Source organism: Varroa destructor, unplaced genomic scaffold (genome assembly GCF_002443255.2).
Source record: "Varroa destructor unplaced genomic scaffold, Vdes_3.0 BEIS01000006.1, whole genome shotgun sequence".
Lineage (NCBI taxonomy): Eukaryota > Metazoa > Arthropoda > Arachnida > Mesostigmata > Varroidae > Varroa > Varroa destructor.
Window position 1 is genome coordinate 8,288,196 of NW_019211459.1, and position 14,910 is coordinate 8,303,105.

At 39.3% G+C, this 14,910-nt stretch overlaps 2 protein-coding genes across 5 annotated transcripts in view; one reads left to right on the forward strand and one right to left on the reverse strand.

Moving 5' to 3' along the window:
- LOC147754821 (uncharacterized) overlaps positions 1 to 8,386 on the reverse strand; it is a 14,280-nt gene extending 5,894 nt beyond the window's left edge. The window contains exon 1 of the mRNA XM_086993125.1: positions 8,333 to 8,386. The gene's annotated coding sequence lies outside the window, so the exon portion shown is untranslated. The remainder of the gene's footprint in view (positions 1 to 8,332) is intronic.
- The window catches only part of LOC111252244 (uncharacterized), a 132,994-nt gene extending 120,748 nt beyond the window's left edge, over positions 1 to 12,246 (forward strand). The window contains exons 20-22 of one of the 4 annotated variants that reach the window (XR_015330344.1): positions 559 to 679; positions 6,318 to 7,107; positions 11,144 to 12,246. The gene's annotated coding sequence lies outside the window, so the exon portion shown is untranslated. Of the gene's footprint in view, positions 1 to 558; positions 4,140 to 6,317; positions 7,108 to 11,143 lie in introns of those variants that run through there. The other 3 variants (XR_015330343.1, XR_015330345.1, XM_086993114.1) reach the window with 3 other exon arrangements.
- The last annotated feature ends 2,664 nt before the right edge of the window (positions 12,247 to 14,910 follow it).

Here is a 14,910-nt window from a genome sequence, read left to right on the forward strand (position 1 = left end):
TTTGAAACTGCCACCTTTTTACAGGCTAGCACAGTGAACGTTCGGGTCAAGCGGTTCTAAGGGGATGTTCGGAGGATCCATGCTTTAGATTATTTAGGTTACCGAAGGGCTGAATAACAGGAATTGCTAAATAATGTAGTTAACCTCAAAAAGAGCAGACCTATTAAGGCCTATTAAGCAACTACAAAATATTGTTGAAAAATTTTTGACAGCTAAGCTAAAAAGCTTCGAATAGCGGTAGAGACTGTTCCATGCCCATGGATCGACAACGTTAGCGGAGCAATAATTTGTGCTCGACAATGGGTTTGGCAGCCGCGCGTCTAAACGGTTAGGAGTATCTGTAGGTCGCACATGAATCTTCGAAGTCCTTCTTGATTATGAGATATATGTGAAAAGGTTACACTCGGCACCAGAGGGCGCAACCCGTATTTCACTTTAGAGATCGCACATAGTGCCGCGGCCGATTTATCAGCTGTGCATATTGAGACGATTTTAAAACCAATAGTTATAGTGGATCCATTGAAACTAATCATATTTTTTACTTGTTGAAATTTTCAGAAGCGTTTCCCAGAGAGATCAGACGAAGGTTTGCTTATTGAGTTTCTAAGTAAATAAGCTTTGAAAGTCGTACATGCAGAATCTGATTGGCGGAAGGAACTCCGAGTGAAGAACGTATGAGGTAACATTATGCTTCCGGTTGGAAGTTATTTTCAAGACCCGACGATAATTAGAAATGTGACAAGCAAACATTGATACTTGAGTATGCCATTTCTTGTGCCAATTTCCGCAGAAGATCTGAATCGGAGATTTTAAAGAGCAACATATATATGAAGCACAATATTATTGTTAAGCAAAACGATCGTCCAAGTTACCTTGTTAATTGCTTATTAGAAACAAAATGGAGGATTTAGAGTCGGATCTAGCGAAATCACAATAACACACAACAGTGTAATGATGTATCGTGTATAATGGGAAAAAGATCATACGCTACATAAGATTTGTTTAGATACCTAACCAAACAAAGACATTAAACCTAAATTAGAAGTAACGAATGACAACGGAAAACCTTCTTCAGTCTAGAAGCACTTGACGAACATTTCACAAGAAAGTATACCCTGCATTTTTGCAAAAAAAGTTATCTAATTGGGACAGTAACGTACTACTCATAAGTAGATTGTCAGTACTGCTTTATGTAAGGGCTTGAAATACTACAGGCCAGGCACCTCAGATACCTCTTCTGACACGAGATCTCTCTGCTTCGATCATCGGCTGAAATCTCTTGATGTCTGTATCCCCATTAAATTCCGTAGTAACGTGGCGAACGCATTTCAAAGATGTTCTGATTAGGCGATCTGTCTTTAGCCGAGATTAACATGTCTCTGCGTACATATAGCAAACTTTTTGTAAATACATTGGGAATTCCGAACGCAGACAAATTATTTGATGCCATCCGGCTACGGCCCTACTAATTATCTATATGATGGTTAACATTCTACAAGATATTCGTCGTATATTTTTTTTAGTACTGTAACATATTAAATACTTATCTTTTTCCAGGTATTTCAATGTAGACATATGCCTAGACAAACCAATTTAAGCTTGTTTCTGGTCCAAAAATCAAGAGAAGTAAGTAGTATCAGAAATATAGTGTGCCCAGGTTATGTAGGCCCAATATATCGAATCACTAAATTTTTCTGCGTATCGCTTTGCGCTGTTAATTTTCTCGATCATTTTACCTATAAAATATACTAGAAATTTTTTTAAATTCGCATGTATGTTTTCATAGAGCGTACAACCAGTTTATCTTTTAATATGGTCTCATCGATACGTCTGCTCAAGATAATGAAAAGTATTAGATCATACGATTAAATTTTCGATGCTTATATTTATTTTTCGTAAAAAAAAAATGCATCTCAGAAACGAGCTGTTCACCTTTATTACGGATTGCGGTTTATTACAGAGGCACTCGACAGTGCTTCCCACTCGAGGAACACACATCGCAAGCTTTAAAATAACAATGGGTCATTTTTTTATAACGATAGCCCATATCATTTCCTCCACCCCTCCTCCGTCCCCCGTCCCCCCCCCCCCGACAGTGACGAAAAGCCATAATGGTATTTTCTGAACAATCTGTTTAACATTCAGTACAGTTTAATTTTTAGTATTCTATAAATTGTAGATATATAATATACCTAGTATAATAGACCCAAAAAAAAACTACAAACGAAGCCAGTTGTTTATGTCTGAAATCGCGGTTAAGAGTCTTATCCTAAACCTAAATACATGGCAGCCATGATCGTATAGCTGAAGTTAACTGAGTTTAATCTGATTCGAGTATGGCCTTTTGTATATGTCATGAGAGTTCCATTGTTAATCCTGTTTCTACTTTAGAAAAAGGATATAACTTCTTATCGTATGCAAGGAGTATATGTTCATCAAAAGCTTGTACAGTGGGCACTTAGCAATAATAAAATTATTAACAATCGCGGCTACATTAGGTACCCATCATCGTCCTTTGTACGATGCGATAGAAAGTAGTTTGCAATTAAATATACTGAAGCAACCATCTTTTTTTTTGTATGTAGCAGTAACGAGTCCCCGTTACGTCATTCTTTTAATCTGAAATTTGAAAATGACCGACTGATCAATAGTAACAACGTCAGAAAGAAGCAGACAGTGAAGTTGGCACGTTATCACTACGCAAAACAATCGGTGCCTATCGAACCTCGCACACACAGCCAGCATCCTTCACCTAACCCATGTATAGCGAAAAGAAAAAATAGATTCCACCTATAGATGCTGTCATAACTGTTCTTAACATAAGTCACAATAATGCTTTGATTGATTACGTCTGCACGGGGGTACAATTCGACCGCTTACATGCGACGTTCTATTGCGCTTTTACATGCGAAGTTAAAAAAAGCTAAGAATAGACTGGTCTGGCTTGATTGCATAGGAAATACTAATACGATACGCGTATCGCCTTATTTTCGTCGCTATTGTAGCCTAAACACCGAGGAGAACCACAGGTTTCCTAATAGTCCCCGTAACTCCATACATTAGATCCAAACTATCAAAGGATACCTAGAGTTTACAATGGTACCCATGCACAGGCAGCACGCCTCCCAACGACAATGTGAAAATAATGTGCTATTTTTTTGATAAGGCCTTAACGTCGACTAGAAGTTAGTTGTGGCTACACATGGTGCGCGTACGAGATACTTGCAGGTTTCAGCAATACGGTGTTCTCCTATCTTGCTACTATCTTTAAATTGCTGTTCGGCAGCCGAACGTTTGATCTACAGTTGCTAATAACTGAAGTTATCGATGACATGATTTTTTTTACCGAAGGACCGCTAATGTGTACCACCCACCGATGTAAAAACGATCCCGGGAACCTGTATCTCACTACATATATACAGCATCTAATTAGATGTAACGGTTACTTGAAAATCTATTTTGGTAGACATCATCACTATCAACCAATTTACCGAGGATGACTACAAATTTTAAACAAAAATCATTTCTCGTTTCAGCAGATGTCGCGCTATACTCCAACAGAGTGTTTGCTCACGCAGTCTGAGGGCATTAGAAGTTGAATGCAGATAGGTTCACAAGGCAGAAAGTTAGACACATACTACTTGTACGATCCTATGGTCTCTACGGTAGCTAGTTTAAGGCTTTTACCACTATTTATTTGTTCGCTGATCGTTTTTTTAGATCCGAAGGAAGACTATATCATGCAGATGAGACTGTTGGCGTATTTTTTAATCCTGTCACATAAGGCAATCCTATTCATCATCATTCGCTAGCTATTCAAGTTCTTCCATGTAACTCGAATCATCGCGACTATTTGAGACTGCGCTAAACCTTTGCTGTTTTCCTGTGAATGGTGTTTATGAGCACTTCAGCAAACTTCAGTAAAAATGGGTTAGTCATATATTCCATTCCGATGTGCGCTTACTTTTCTAAAACGCTTTCAAGTTATTCCAGAGGATTCCCACAACTATTCTTTTATAGTGAAATTTGAAAAATACTGCCATAATAATTAATTATCTGATAGTAGCGACATATACTTTATTCTGCAATTGAAACGCTAAGGGACTTTCGGTGTTTACATAATAAATGGTTTTGCTCCATCCCAATGGATTCGTTAATTAATAATTGCTCTCTCTTACAATGTAGGCCCAACATAGCAAAGGACATGGTCACGAAATTAAGCCCTACGGCACACATAGGGCAACAGGACTGACAAGGAAGTATGCGTCCTTCTTTTAGAGTGTCGCATTGCAAGCAAAAAAGCTGAATTTTTAGCACGGTAAACAAGTGCCGTTTATTCAACATACCTGGATTCGACGTTCTTTGACTTCTTTGACAGCCAACAAAGTTACCGTATAGAAATGGTTGAGCCTAAGAGCGACATCGGCACGGCTTCATACAGTCTTACTTAGGTACGAAATATGCAGAACTGCTCACATACTTCGCTCTCCTACGATATAAAGTAGTTTTGATAAAAAAAACCAGCGGCCAAAATTGTCCCTGTACGGATATAGCTACAGGTATGGGCAAAGTAGGAAATTGGTAGGGCATTACCTAGAGGAAATCAGTGCCGCGTCGTCTTTCCACCCTAAAGCACACAGCAACACTTATTAGCTTATCGCCTCTCACTAGACTGTTCAGCAGAAGTGTGAGAGTCAGAAATCACTCTAGGTTCAATCCTAGGTCCATTGCTTAGGGCTGAAGTCATATTTGCCATGATCACTTCAAATAGGTATAAACACGTTAGCTCTATGCATTTCCGCCTTCGAATCAGATAGCTCGTAATAGAGTCTCGTCTAATGATCAGAGTCTGCCTTTCGTTTGCAATTTGTTCTGAAATATCACTGTGTATATACTTCAGAGAGGAAAATACGTTTGACTGTCTTGAATTATCATGATGTATTAGTCATACATAACCACGCAGGCTTTTTCTGTCCCTATCAGAAGTACGGAATCATCGGTGCGCATAGGACCTAAAACATGCTTCTTGCTTTGTATATCAAAATTCGAAATTTACCAATGCAAGACCTCGATATAAATCCGTCAAACTCAACGATAAATTTTTGCTGAACGTGGAACATTTTTTGTGCTCTACATCGTTATTGATTTGGCTTCTGTTTCTTAATTGAACACGTAATGTAATAAATACCGGGACGTGTGTTTACGCTAGTTGTCGAATGAAGACGCCAATTACTTGGGCGAAAACGTCATATGAATGTAGCTCTTTAGTAAGTGTAACTTTCATTAACTTCTTAATTCAAGCAATGAGGTAGATGGGTATCTATTTCATCACTACTATTTGAGGCGACGATTTTATTCGACAAATGTTTTCGGCTGTGATTTTCCGTCAGATTGAGTAATTGCGGATTGCCGACAACATCCTTCAGATGAATTGAACCGCGCTTTTCAAAGGACGCATAAGACTCCGATACTTTAGCTAAGTTCATGTTGTCTGGCGCACAATGGGATATATATAAACGTCTTAAATAAACAAATATCTATGGCATCTGTACAGGACTAAAAGTTTATCAGGTGAAATAATTACTATAAACAGCACGTAAAAGGTCTGCAGCATGGCAAAGAAACAAGCTCATTAGTCGAACCATACGCTATTCTATTCATGCTAATTATAATGCATTAATTACAATGTTCCTGTAAGTGGGAAAACTCTTGACTAGAACCAGTGGCTATTAGGCAGGCAGAAGCGTTCCTTGATTAAATCTCACTAGCCCCCAGCAGCACTGGTAAACTATTCGTACGGAATAACTTACTCACTGGCCAATGGGTACGATTTTTCTATTATTATTATCGATGCGTAGTCAAACGTGGTATTTTTAAAAAAAATCACTTCATATAAACTATTACAAAAAGAATAGAACTGAGTCCTAAAACTTCGAAGTTTCCACGGTTCCTTGAAACTGAGGAGATTGCCATGAGTGGTATCAGACGACGGAAAGAACTTCACTGCGATCAAGACTCTGTAAGCGTATGAGTCTAGTACACACTTTCGACTAATGGTCTCCGTTTGCATAATCTTTTGTCAAAGGACTGTTTAAGAAATTTCGTTAAACACTATCCCAATATGAATGAAGTCTATCACGGCAATATCGCCGCAACACCACTAAACGAGCCGTTACGTAGATATGCAGATGCTGGCCAACCTCTAACAAAGCTTAAGTTATCCTCTATTACCAAATTTAACCAAACTGACTATAGTAAAAATAAATGTGCTTACAATCTGAGGCACCGCTTGATTTCCTTCACACGACGTCTGACAGGTCATTCAGCCCTGTGCAAGATCGACGAGACAGTTGCACCTAGGTTTAAAGGCGACCTTACAGGCAAGTTAACTTAATTTCTTCTTTTTTTGTGACATTTATTTTAATACATAGATAGAAAAGAAACGGAGACGATTGAGGAAAATGGCGAATTCTGCTATAATCGTAGCATCTGTTCGACATTTTGTTCAAAGCTTGACGCCCTGTGAAACGCATATTTAAAATGTTTGCTTTCTTCAAAAAAATCAAAAGGAATCGCGCAGAAGGCTGCTTTAAGATTATTACACTTCAGTTAGTCACGCATAACCTGCTGGACATTCACCCACTCGACCCAACAAATGGGTGTATATAACAACATGTTTCTGAGATAAATTCTCCTGAATAAAAATATAAGAAGCGTGAATGTCTTAAACCCCTCGGCAGTAGAAGAACACTCCATATAGGTGGACTATTTTAGGCATAGCAATATATTAAGAGTTTGATGAGATTAAGCACCACTCCAATCGTAGCTTGGGGTTAGGTCGTGGTTGAACATAACCCGGGACCCCAGAAAAGGATATTCATTGGATACTAAACCTAAGGAGCACGTGTTCCAGTCAATGGTGTTCCTTTATAGAATCGCTGAAGAAAGCTGGCAGTTAGGCTCGAAGCCGGACATTGACACGCGGTTCTTTTCGTGCTGGAAGCCAGCCGTTTCTCCGATGGAATTATGCCTAACGGCGGTACCGGACGTAAAACTCATCAGACATAGAGGTTGACCAGGTTTTTTGACCCGTAATTGTCCGCAAAGGTAATTTTGAACAAAGATTATCATAAAATATAGCTTAAGGTCTTGATTGGATCTCTGTTGCTTACTGTTTAGAAAAGGTTATTTGCTCTAGGATAAAGCTTGTGATAACGCTACAGTACATACCACTGTAATAAACAAGGGAAAAATAATGTCATATGTAGCCGACTCGGGCCTTGTTTCGGTTGAACCAGGGGTGCGGGGGGGGGGGGGGGGTGCGCGCTCACTAACTCTGCAAAACTGGACAATGGAACAAAATTTTCTCAGGCGAAATATAATCTATGTCCATATCATAGACCATCTTTAAATTTTGTGAACTTCAACTGTCTCACTAGTCTCTAATATCAGATTAGATAATCCACCTTTGTAGCTTAGTTGGATCACGTACATATATATGTACATCAATGTAGGTGTTTCACCAGAATGAAGGTCAAGCTTTCATGTTTTTGTGGTTTCACAAAAGACGCTTGAAAACGCAGAGATTCACATCGACAATAGATATCGTAGGAATAAGAACTGAGAACTTAAACAACTTAGTGAATATTTCTTGTAAGACAGACACAACTTTGAAGATCGATTGACTACTTTAGTACCCCATCATGGATTTTAAGTGTTAGCCTTAATAACACACAGGCTCAACTTAATTCCATTAGCACGCAACGTTATGGATGTTTTTGTCCTTAGCCGCATCCAGTTTACCATATACCACGAACCTAGTTATGGATTGGCGCAAGTCTAAGCAAATGTGTACGATAAGATTCGCCCAGTAAACATTGCGCTGGCGTAAGATGTAACAGAAGAACGAACTGATTTCTTTGCGCAGGGTCACAGCTAGATTATCCACTAAAACAGGCCAAGTTCCTGTTGCGCCTAATTCCACCCTGTCACCCACCCTGATGGACTGAGTTCGAATATGCGGTGTTCCGCAAAAAAATAGAAATAATTAGGAATGATAAATAGAAATTTGGCAATCCAATTGCGTGAATTTCATCTATTTATTCGATGTGCGCCTCACGTACTTACCGATCCATATCAAGTAAGTTTTTTTTCACTCAACCAGATTCTTATTGCTCATATCTGTAGTTAAACAGAAGTTAGTTAACGGAACTTAGAGTAAATCATGACGCGCAATCATGTCCTATTCCTTTCGGGAGAAAAGGAAAACCAAAAAAATAGATAATCTGATCGTATGTTGCCGACTTTAACAGCTCCCTGTTATTCCACTTACCTCCTGCGCATCCGTGTCTCCGTAATGTATCCCTCGCCAATTCGGTTTGCATGTACGGCAACTTGCTACGCGTACTCTTTTAAACAATGTCCTAGAGCCCGCCCTGATGACGTCAGGTCGGCCCTTTCCGCGTAAGGCGGGGCTCTATCAGCACGGTCTAGATGATTCTTGCACAACCTTAAGCTTGCAATGCCGTCTAGCTATAGATGATGCTCAAAGAGCGCGCGACACGGATGCTCACGGGAGGGTCGACATTGTGCACGACATGTCATATTGAGCCCCCGCAAGAATCTCAGCACGAGGAAACTATAGGCCATATGGGATAACGATACCTGCCGTTCTGCACAGACACCGGCCCGTCACTATATTAGTTTCGTAATGTATAATAAATATATAATAAGTTAAACTACATTGATCAATGCCTCAGAGCCATTGCGTACACTCTGAGGAGTCAGACCAGTGTTCGTTTTCGCCTCTGCATTACAAAAGTGTTCCAGATCTACCACCGACCGGTTAAACGGTCATACGGCACCTGCCGTACGTCATCCTGGCGTTGGAAGTCAGACCGGTGGCTTCCGGCCGAAGTAATCCCTATTTGATCTAGCCCCACTGAATATCATTATAAACTTATTGAAGGTCGAAAACGTGAAAATGTACTTTACGGAGAATGGGTCGCTTTAGTCATCTGACAAGCAAGCTCTTGACTGACTTTTTTTTTTTAGATCTCAGCTAAATTGCATTGACCAACGTCAAATTTCCACCTGTGTTAGTACAAAGTAATCGCTACCGATAATACACCTAGCTCTTTGATATCTATTAGCTAATTTTAGATCTTAACCTAGCGTTTGTGAACTCGGTCTATTATTTGATCAGTGGTTCTTCACTTCAAACCGTTCTTGTTTGCATTACTTTGCACATTTTTAACAAAAGCGCTATATGAACTTATATTGATTGTAACTTATAAGAGCAATTTTCCCTAGTTACGAGTATTACACTATACAATACATATATATACAATAGATAACGTACTATCCTGAAACTAATCAAATGATCCCGTGTTAGGCGGCGACGCTTCGACAATGTTATATTTGTTGACGAGTGTCACGCCGATTGCGCGAGGCTGTACGGAACGAGTCATATACATCAATAAACAAAATACCTAACCTAAACCTAAAGTAGCAGCTATAGGTTAGAAAAAAAATAACTACTCTTATACAGTTAATTATACAGATCTCGTACAATGGTCAAAGTTATTAAGTGCGAGTAAAGTACAAATGTTTGTCAAACAAACAGTTGAGTAGCTACTAATTAACTATACCATAATATAATCAAATCAACCAGCAACACCTATGAATTTTTTTTCGTGTACCGTTGCAATGCTAGATTTGTCACCAGCAACGACAATATATTATTCTTATCATTTATTTCCATTGTTGACAGTTTCAAAAAATATATCCTATCGTGTCGTAAATAAAATTCATATAACCAACAAGTAAATGCTTTGATTTAAAGAGGTCTATTTATTTAATGATCGAGAGTGCAAGGGCTAGACTACAACGTCTGAAACCCTACAGAATGATCCGTCCCTACGATATAGGTGTTTCGAAATATTTTCTTAGAGCGCTTAAGGCGGGTATTCAGCCGAACTACCGACAAATTTTTCCCCTTTCTATAAATATGATTGGTAGATCTCTTGAGATTTTGTGAGTGGATGCAAAACCCACATCAAAGCAGCTTTATTTGTATAGAGCCTTTCTAAGTAAGCCTTCAGTTTTCTTCTGGGCCCGGAGAAAAATGACTACGCTCGAATGTATTGTTAGAACCCTATGCAAAACGTAGTTATGAAATTATTAGAGATTCGTAAAATGTCGTTTTTTTTTTTTAATCGGTATTTTCGTCCCATATAAGAGCTCGAGAATACTTACAAAACGAACAAAAGAAAGATATCAAAAATATCGTACTGTAAATCAGTTACGGCGTATAGAGCAATGGATTTAAGAAACCTCTAAAGCCTGAAGGCGCCAAACTAAAAACCCCTTTCCCATAAGTAGCAATTCCCTACGGTAGTACCTGATAGGCCATTTAACGTGGTATGCCTTCTCGTCTAATGGCTTATTAGCTGTATCTAGCCTAATGTCTTAATAATACAGTAACAATATTAAAGCTAGCGGCTATTTGTATCGGAACTTGAAGCAATGATGTGGGCCAAAATAGGTACGGAAGTGTGGTATCGCATTATGTCGACGCTCTATGGAACAAATCAACAACAAGCGTTTGTTCCGCCAATGAAAAAGTTGACGATAAAGGTCAGCACATTTTATAAGCTTGATTGTCTGCGCTGAGGTTCGAATTTAACGATATTTCGAAGTGAGTCCTTAAACGAGTGGGGCCCACTTGGACAACTATACAGTCTTTCAATATACTCGAACATTGTCCTGTAAGCAGGCCCAACAAGAATATCGCGTTCCTTTCATTATTTCTTCTTGCGTACTTTTTTGTTTCGCGTCTAGAAGGATGATGCACTGATCGAACTCTTTTTTTCATAGCAACGGTTGTTTTCGTAACCACCGCAGTGAGTGATTTTTACTCTTTATATAGACCTACCGCCCAAAACATTTAACGACATTATAATGAAATACAAAACATTAGAATTTAAACCAGAAGAGACCTAGTTCGCTAAAGCCATATGACATTTGCCTCTGGTTGAAAGAGATCAACGGATCGCTTCTTCAAGTTGCGCCTACAAAACATGCTAGACAACCTATATGAATGAGCAAACCTCTAATATCTTACTTGCATTATCTGTTTCAGTGCACTTACGTCCTTGGTTTCAGCTCTGATATTCTCTTATTGGAACTTAGGGATTCATTGATACCAGTATTCACACCTCGGGGCGAATTGTGGAAAAGATAAGTATCATTTACTTATCTTGCCGTTTTCCGTGCTTAGTAAACAAGTACGACATCTTTTGATGTCCTTTTATACGCATACTTATTAATGAAGCGCCGTGTTGGAACGATCTGATTCGACTAAATAGTAACGAAGTTATCTTAAGAGAACGTTCTTCCCCCAAAAAAAACTTAAACTCAAAATGCATTACGTGATTGCATACATCTATTATGGTTACATTGTAACGTGGCGACGATTACGGCGATGCATCTAACAAGCTCAGACGTGTGCTTTTTCTCTTTTCTGATTACCCCTCAAGTGAGGCGCTTCGTTTGTTGTGAACAAAGCGGTTTCGTAGAAGCAATCGAAATTCATGTACGCCCCAAAGTGCGACTACGCCGACTGGTTGTGTATTGTCGTATCGGACGAAGTCGCCAGTATCCTACCGTGGGCCCCCTGTTGAGGGTTGCTGGGTGTGAAGTACGCGCACAGTCAACACGATCTTAGATTTTTTGACGGAATATAATGAACATACGGGGAATGACTTCGAAATATAATAAATCACTGGCGGGTTTAAAGCGTAGTGTTTGACTTAGCTAGTAGGCTCATGTCCGCTGTCAGAACAGTTACATTGCTTCGCAGAACATTACGGCTGCGTCCCAATGTAGAGTCATTCAGAACAGAGGTATCATTTACGCTCTTCATCATTTACGCGATAGGGTGAGCCGGGTTCGGATTAGGTTCATCTAGAAAACGAATCAATAGAGGATGTTTCATTTCTATATAGCGCTGGCAACGTCCGTTTGACCGTTTTATTGACGCAATAGTGTGTTGCAATACGTGACGCAAATCTGTAAAATTTCAGGTTAACTCAAATACTAGACTTGATATTAGAACCGATTGTTTCCTACTAATTCAAAAAGGCCCCATATCTGATAGTGAAATGAATTCGTAGAAATAAATAGAACATACAGCCTACTAGTTAATTGTATCGGTGGTTTTTGCAATAAAGAATAAATAGAATATTTCTATTAATTCTGCTATTGAACGTGTGGAGCTCATGTCAAACTTGTAAATGGTTTTTTTTTTTTTTTATTTATCTTGGTCGTTTATATAGACATGTCAGAGACACGGAGTTCACTTACATGCAACAATTATTACTCCGTTACCCGCTGTGTAAGATCATGGCTTGCATACTAGACAAAATTAAATAGACGAATAAGCATCAGAGAAAGCTAGTAACAATTACTTAATGTTAATAGATAATTAACGCGAAAATCGCCAGTAGGACACACAAGGACAATAAGGAGGTTCACAGCTTATAGTTATAGCAGTATCTGTCCTAACTAAGAATCTATTTTGATCAAACCATAAATTAATTTCTCCCCAAGCCAAAAGTTTACTTATCCCTGTGGATGTATTCGGAAAGTATCAGTTTTTCGACATGTAGTTTAAATAACCTCATTTGGCATTTTATATGGCCATAGCCATGGATACGATGATATGATCGGAGGAAATCGACTACAACTGCTTCATTGGGTGACCACGTAACGATAGTTTTGAAGAAGGCAACGTCGTTCTTTTACGGTGAAACCTTGCTTGAGGTGCAAAAACTCGTTTCGCTTCTTAAATAGTTAGCGTTAATCGTTTCGCGCACAGATAGAAATGCACCCGTTTCCATTGCCTTTCTTTGCTCTAGAAATTATCTCTCTTATAGGGCCGTCCCGTAAGTTGCCATATTTGATAGCCCATACCTTGAGGGGAGGATACGGGCTCGGCGCAGCAAATACCCGACCATTGCTTTATAAAACAACATAATAGGGGAGAATTACAAAATACAGGCCGCAGCTTCCAATTGTATGCGTTTGTTTGGTTGTCAAGCAGCGAAACATAGTGTAAATATTTTACACCCTCATGTGAAACTACTAACCAGCCCTGTGGTAAGTGTCGTCAAGGTCGCTAGGACTAGAATGGCTGGGACAGCGAAACATGTGGCCGAAAAAAAGATCATCAAGAGAACAACAGCCGACTTCGAAAAATTCGAAGCTCGAATGGAGCAAAGGAGAACTGAGATGAGACCGTAATCGTCGTAACGTATATCCTATTCGTTGCGTATCATCGCATATGCACGCGCTTGCTCCAGAATAGCTACTAAGTATCACAAGTGAAACGTACAGACATCATACGTAATTGAAGACGAAACCATTTGAATGACAAAAATCTTCTATAACTTGCTTTCCTTTTCCCCAGGTACATCTAAAATAGCTCATTTATCATGTTAAACGAGCTATTTCAGATGTACTTTTTTGTACGATCTACATACTGTGGCACATCTATCGCACTAACGATACGAGTTATTCATTAGACTTTCTCTAATCATGCTAGCGAACCTACCTATCGATTACTAAAAAAAAAAACGAATTACTAAAAAAAAAAAACGAGGTATGCATGTGTGTCCTGTAGCGGTAAAAGCACGAAGAACTCAGAGCATAGAGTTGACAATCGTTTGATAAAGCTAACACTTAGAAAGAGGCTGATTTCCCATAATTTTGTAACTTTAGTTAGCAATACTAGCTAACACAGGAACACCTGTACGTTTGCTGTATCTAACACTACAGATTATTATCCTGTTTTCCTGGCGGTCCTTGAAGGCAGCGATCGCCGACGTGTCAGGCTGCCTCGGCCGAAGTGAGATTACTCGGCGTACCTAGCTCAGTTAGCTAAGCCGTTATCTCGCTTCCCGGCCGAACCCCACGGTCATTACAGGCGTCCATTGCGTCTTCAGTACTGACGCTATATAGTTGTTGAGTATTGTTACAGGCATGTTACGTTTGTTGTCCTATCGCTCTGTTACGGGCTGGGGTTTGTTCTCTAACCGCCAAACGCTTAATAGACGACGAATACAAAGGACCTGCGTAAGCCCCACGTGTCGATCCGGCAGTGTGATTTAATTTGTGTTTCACGTGCTAATTATATCTTTCGAATGGTAAAACAATGACGAAAGGGAAAAGATTTCGGTTTTTGACCTCGAGTTAAAACATACATGCTCCAAAATGCTATATGCTTTCTATCAAACGTACATAATATCATATAGTGATAGAGTGATTTTTTAAACAGTTTAATCATTAAATTAAATTTGCTATTTGTTTTTGTAGTATTTTTTGTCAATAATAATAAATAAACTTTGAAAAATTGTTTCAATTTGTGTTGTTCAAGAAAAAATGACGATGCTACCTATTGCTATTAATGGTATTCCATTGGTCTTGTGATGATATAAGTTCCTATAAATGTTTAGAGACTATTCGAAACGTTCTAACTGACCTATACGTCTACACTGTTTACTGTCTGTTTATTTAAAGGTTTAATTCTGCCGAGTGTCCAGCCGCCCTGGTCCAGTTCGGGACATAATTGGCCCGATTTTATAGAGTCTGCTAATTCTCATAAGCGAATGTCTACCCGATACGGGTGATTTTCGTAATCAAATTTTGCGCGGTTTCATTGGATCCGTCGACGTCGACTGTGGGACGCTATAACCTAGGGGGCGCCCCAGTTGGTTTTTGGACCGCTGACGAGAGCGGGACATACCAAGGGGCCGATCGGGTAGGCAAAAAAAGTTGTAGCAGAACGGACAGTTCAGCTTCGACGAACGAGGCGACAGTATCACGACAAATGTATGGGGTGAAAGAATC